The following is a 6,341-nucleotide window of genomic DNA, read 5'->3' on the forward strand; positions in this document are numbered from 1 at the left end:
ATGGGAAAGGCAGCGGAGCACAACAGACACTAGTATGGCAATATGTAAATCAATGGATGTGTAACTGATGTGATTCTGCAATCTGTGTATGGGGTGAAGGTGGGAGTTCATAACCCACTTGAATCAAAGTGGAATATGATATGTCAAGAAATTTGTAATGTTTTGAACAACCCACAATAAAAAATTTAAAAAAATATGGATTCCATAAATATTTATTGACCTGAAATAAATTGGACTTAACATGAGTCAAATAAATGATTTTAGTAACTCCTGGATTAAACCATTGAAATCAAAACTATATATCCATACTTTTCCTTCATCACTTCCACCCACCCAACCACCCAGATATGAATGATAGTATCCAATAGTGGCAGTAGCTCCTGTCAGAAACAACAGTCCTCGGTAGGGGTGAAAATATTGAGTACTTACTATGTACATAGCTAAAAATTCCTAAAGGAACCACAAAAGATCCCTCATAATTCCAAACTTGAAGAAACACTACACTGTTGCCCAGAAAATGTGGTATTTATTCATTTGTGCATATAGAGATTGGGCTAAACTATAATTACACAATTACCATGAAAAAGGATAGTTAGAGCATTTGGCTGGTAGTATAGTTCCCATAGAAATTCATAAACTTTCTTTCCTATTCTTGCATGGATAAAGACAATAGGATTGGTGGAAAAATTGTAGGAGAAGTACAAGCTTGTCTAAACAAACAAACCAACAAAAAACTACAACAGAGGTGAAGATAATATTCTTCACTGATTAGATGAGTGGAATCATATAATTTTACGATCAGAAAGGATTTTTATATATTCAATATTTGGTAAGTATATCTTCATTAATATATAGAGACTTGGAAAAACTAAATAAACTATAAAGTTCACTGCCTGATTAACCAAATATAAAAGCCAACTCTGAATAATTCTCCACCTGCAACCCACTCTTTCCCCAGACTATCATAGGTTGCCTATGTGAACTTCTTACCTAAGGAGCAGACAATTTGAAAAGGGAAAAGATATTGGAGAAGTTCTGAAAAAATGATTGAGTAGAAGGTGGATTCAAATGCAATACTGCAGCTGTGGATCCAGGTTTCTGTTTTTTAAAACTAGACTATGTTTTATATTTTTTGAATTTCCTTCATTTTCCTTTTGGTTTTCATTTTTCCCCAGTTGACTTCCTTTGGAAAGTCCAAACCTGTTTCTACTTGCTAAAAATAAACTGGAGGAAGATGTTTATTTTGGTGGCATTGGGACCACACATAAAGGGAAAATGGCTAGCCTCTAAAGACCTTACAGGCAGGAATGAAAGTTTTCATAGAACAAAAAGAAAAATTTTTGAAAGAAAGCCGTTCAGGCTGCTTCATTTTCAATAAAACCATTCTCTGTTCATGACTTGGAAATCTGTTACACTTTGTTATATTGTCAGATAGAATTTAATTGAACAGATATATACTCATTAAAAATTGTGTATATGCCATATGTGGTGATCCATAACCGCAATCTCAGATTCTCAGGGGGATCACAAGTTTCAGGGCAGCCTCAGCAACTTAGTGAGATCCTGTATCAAAATAAAACAAAAAAAGGTTGTTGTGTAAGTCAGTGGTAGAGCACTTTCCTAGCAAGTACAAAGCACTGAGTTAAATTCCAAGTTCCAAAGGGAAAAAAAAAAAAAAGAAGTTAACTATACATGGTTGCAAAACAGCTTATCTCTGAATGTATATATGCCAAATTATAGATAAAACAATAAATACTATCATGATATTATAGGGAGAAGAATCCAAGGACCTTTAAGCCATCCTTCCTTCAAAGCCGTCCCAGACAAACTTGATATTTCCAATTTTCTAATTTCTATGCCTAAAAAACTAGATCCTTTGAAAAGAATTTGCAAATCATTTCCCATTTGAACCTTATAATGAAATGTCTGTAAGAGAAAAATAAGGGAAACATCATGGTTTCATAGGGAAAAAAATGGAATATTATCTAATACTGTGTTCAACTTTATGTAGAGAAGTCATATGCTCATGGCAGCAAACATCTGTGACCACAGACTGTATTCTAAGTTCCTCCACTGGGAGTGTAAAAATGAATGGAGGGAAAAGAAGGTCATGGAATCCAATGACAAGCCCTAAATCTGTCAGTAAAGCTTTGATGTTCCACCACACATTATGGATCTGTACTTAATGCTGCTAAGTTCCCATGACCTTCTAGACTACTTCTATGGTCATTAACTTTCTTTTCAATCTTATTATTTCAGCTTGGGCATACTTTGACATTCCAAAGAAGAACTGACCATCATAAGAAGGAATATTTGTGAAGACTACTGCCGTTCCAGAAAGAGGTATGGTTTCCATTTTCAAAACGAACCTTGCTTTTTAAACTTGCAATTATCTTATAAAAATAACTTCCTTCATTATCTATACAATATATCAATTCCATTTATGTCTCTTGCTTGCCTTCATTTATCAACAAATGACTTATTTGCTTTGTGCTAAGATGACTTTTATTCTACCATAGGGTGACCTCTCTACACTTCTAAGCTATTACTCCTCCCTTTCCCAACTATGAAGTGTTTTAAGGCAAGGATGGATTCTTACACATTTTAGATTTCCAAATGAATTCACTGTATCCATCTAGTAAGGTCAAATCATTGGGAGATCATATAAATTTTATAAAAGTTGATTAAATGCTACTTTGGAGAAGCAAAGCCATCATCTGTGAAACGATTGACTTAGACTACATGATGTCAACTCCTCCAGAATTCACCACTTGTTTGAAAGTTTTATCATCTTTTTATGGCTTAATATAAATTATTGAGTTGATATGTTTATAAATTAACAATTGAATATAATACTGAAATTTATAGAAAAGCTTATTTTGGTGTATAAAGGATGATGAGCTTATTGGTGTAACTAGAGATAATCCCAATTGTGTATTTTAATTGTTATTTATCAGCATTTTGGGGCATCTTTCATTAAAATGTCTGAGATTTTCAAATTTGTTTGTAATATGCAACAAATAAGCACATAATTAGTCAATGTCAAGGATATGGGTGTTTTTAACCCTCACAGCTAGTCTTATAATTAATTATCTTCCTTAATGCTTTATGAAGCAATTTTACTTACACACAACTTTAGGCTCTGAGTCTGGAAAGGTGTTTAATTACATTGGAATGAGAAGATAATTCTAAGAGACTTCAAATGATAAATAATACATTAAAATGATAAACTTGTTCTATCCTTGACATATTCATTCAGCACTTAATGATACTTATGGACAAGACACATATGCACTAAGCCCTGTATAAGATGTCTACTTATCAGCCAGATAGTCTGGGAAGGAAGATAACATATCTACACAAATCTTCGATATACAAGTATATTTAAAGATCCCTATAAGTTCAACAAGAATAGAAATTTCTATGGATGGAGGCTGAGGGAGTGCATAATCAAGAAAGTTTAATTTGAAGTGAATGATGGATAGATTTTGCGCATGCATAGATGGAGAAAAGGACATTTCCAAAAGAAAAAATACCATGAAAAAAGACAGCCAAATGGGAAAACTTGTAGCACACACTCCTAATATAGTAAAATAATTATTCATTTGAAGTATAAGAGTTATAATTTGGAGAAGAGAGAAACTGAAAAATATGAATTTGCAGCCAAGCGATAAGGAGCCTTAAATATCAGACTAAGAAGTCTGGATTTTATTCCAAAGGCACTTGGGAATCACTGACTTTTTAAAATTAACATGTAATGATTCATATAATAATGGGGTCCAATATGATACGTCAACAAATATATACAGAACATACTGATTAAATCAAGGTAACTAGCATTAAAGATTTCAAAGGAAGAAGATGGCATAATTGGAAGCTCCAATGTATAGAAAATTATTTAGGAAAGATTTTGTAGCAAGACAGTTTGAAGATTGATGGTGGTAGGAAGGGATGTTGACAATTATCTAATGTCTTTCAAGTGTGCCTCTTTCAAAGTCTATTGCAGAGGATAGAAGGCTGATTTCTAAGGGCTTCAGAGATCTTAATCAAGGGATACAAACTCTCAGTTATAAGATAAATCAAGTTCTGGAGATCTAATGTATAGCATGCTGAGTATGGTTACTAAGACTGTATTAAATACATGAAATTATTAAAAAATATTTTTAGTTGTAGATGGACACAATATCTTTATTTTATTTACTTATTTTTATGTGGTGCTGAGGATCGAACCCAGAGTCTCACACGAGCAAGGCAAGCACTCTGCCACTGAGCCACAATCCCAGCCCTAAATACAAGAAATTTTTAAAGAGAGTAGATCTTATATTTTCTCACCACACACACACACACACACACACACACACACACAGACATACACACACACACACATACATGTTAAGTATATGAGGTGATGGATGTGTTAATTAACTTTGTGGTAATCATTTCACAATGTATATGATATCAGGTCATCATGTTGTACATCACATTGCACCTGTATATCAAATATATGCAGTACTTATTTCTCAATTTTACTCAATAAAACGAAGGGGGGAAGGCTATATCAAAAATCTCAACAGCACCATCTAGTGCCACATAGCATAATATTGCCCAGTTTGAGGAAATATTTAATAGGATTCATCAAAGACTGGATTAACTCTGGGCAGATTCCCTTCCTTTCACAACTGTTCCTGAGTTTGGAGAACCAATGTTAGAAGAGGTAGGTAACTGGATATCAAACTGAGAAATAATGCAGATATTGGGAATGGTAGTCTCATTTTTCTCTATGCGTCAGAACTAATCCTCTTCAATTTGTTAATCTTCTACCAATAGTTCTTGGTGACAAATAATAATAGAACAACTAGATAGAATGGCTAGATGCATTGGTAACACATCCTCAACAGCAAATATGTTGTTAGCCATATTAAGCCTGGGAAGTTTATTCCACCTGCAACCACTTACATAGCTATCTATTTCTGTATCCTTGATGTGGAAAAATGATTGGCTCTGTTGATCGCTGGCAGCTTTTGTGTGCTCAAGCAGTCCTCCTACCTTACAATCACCAAACCCTGTTTTACCAGGGAGCAAGATCTGTGTGAAAGGTCAATAAATCAGACCTCGATCAAATATTATCTGCCATATTACATAGTGATGTGTCAATTTCACTTTCATAAAAAAATAAGAGAATTTGCAGCAACACTAAAGAAATTACTACATCTTTGCAAGATTGTTAGAGCTTGTTAACTATCCTTATGAACTTAGACCAAGTAACAATTTCTTGCTGTAAGAGAATTGACTGTATATAGGGAAACATTAAGACTTTAAGTCTAGGAAGAAAAAAAGGATGGAGAGCTACAGCAACTTCCTCACCCAACAATATATTCCCACTAGTTGTATCACATATTTACTCAGAATCTTAAATTATGGTACAAAGTTTATAAATGTATTTCACCTCTCTGGAACTTTTTTCACATTATCAAAATAACGAGGTGGTCTCTATGTTTTCTCCAGCCATGGTATTTTATGGTTCTAAATAAAGTCATCCATGTCCTAGATTAAGAATCTCTCCCACAGAAGTGAATTTCACTACTAACAAATTAGATTATTTCCCAAGTTATTAGCAGCACTCACCAGATGTTACCTAGGAAGCTCTCTTCTTGAGGGAATCAAGTATTTTCATTCAAGCTTATTCTTTTTTGTTTGAGCAATTCTTTTCTTTTTTATTGGTTCTTTTAACTTATACATGACAATATAATTCATTTTGATATAATTATAAAAACATGGAATATAATTTGCTTTAATTCAATCCCAAGAACCTCCCCTTCCCCACCCCTCCCTGCTCCCTTTCCTCTCCTGATCTTTCTGTCATTTACCCATAGTTATTTTTTAAATTAACTTCTTATGGATGTACACAGTGGTAAGATTCATTGTGGTATTTTATTCTTTAACATAATTCAAAGAGTCCTTGTAATAAATAGATAATTGATAGATATTCATATATGTGAAATTAATATCTCAAATTTTTCTTTAATTACAAAATTTAATAAATTACTTGAAAGGAAACTTTATGGAATAGTACTAGAGTGGTTGACTTAAAATAGGGAAGAAATATTTTACCTAGATCTCAGGGTTAAGAGGAAGTCAATCAGGCAAACATGGATAGGAAATTAAGAAAAAGTTTCTTCAGTCAGGCATGGTGGTTTATGCCTGTAATAGCAGTGGCTCAGGAGGCTGAGGCAGGAGGATTGCAAGCTCAAAGCCAGCCTGGCAATTTAGCAAGGCCATAAGCAATTTAGTGAGGCCCTGCCTCAAAAAAAAAAAAAAAGGCTGGAGATGTGGCTCAGTGG

General features: G+C 33.8%; 1 protein-coding gene across 1 annotated transcript in view; it reads left to right on the forward strand.

The window, feature by feature from the left end:
- Positions 1 to 6,341, forward strand: part of Cysltr1 (cysteinyl leukotriene receptor 1) — a 15,724-nt gene that overhangs the window by 7,624 nt on the left and 1,759 nt on the right. The window contains exon 2 of the mRNA XM_015507507.2: positions 2,260 to 2,343. The gene's annotated coding sequence lies outside the window, so the exon portion shown is untranslated. The remainder of the gene's footprint in view (positions 1 to 2,259; positions 2,344 to 6,341) is intronic.

Source organism: Marmota marmota, unplaced genomic scaffold, assembly GCF_001458135.2.
Source record: "Marmota marmota marmota unplaced genomic scaffold, marMar, whole genome shotgun sequence".
Classification (NCBI taxonomy): domain Eukaryota; kingdom Metazoa; phylum Chordata; class Mammalia; order Rodentia; family Sciuridae; genus Marmota; species Marmota marmota.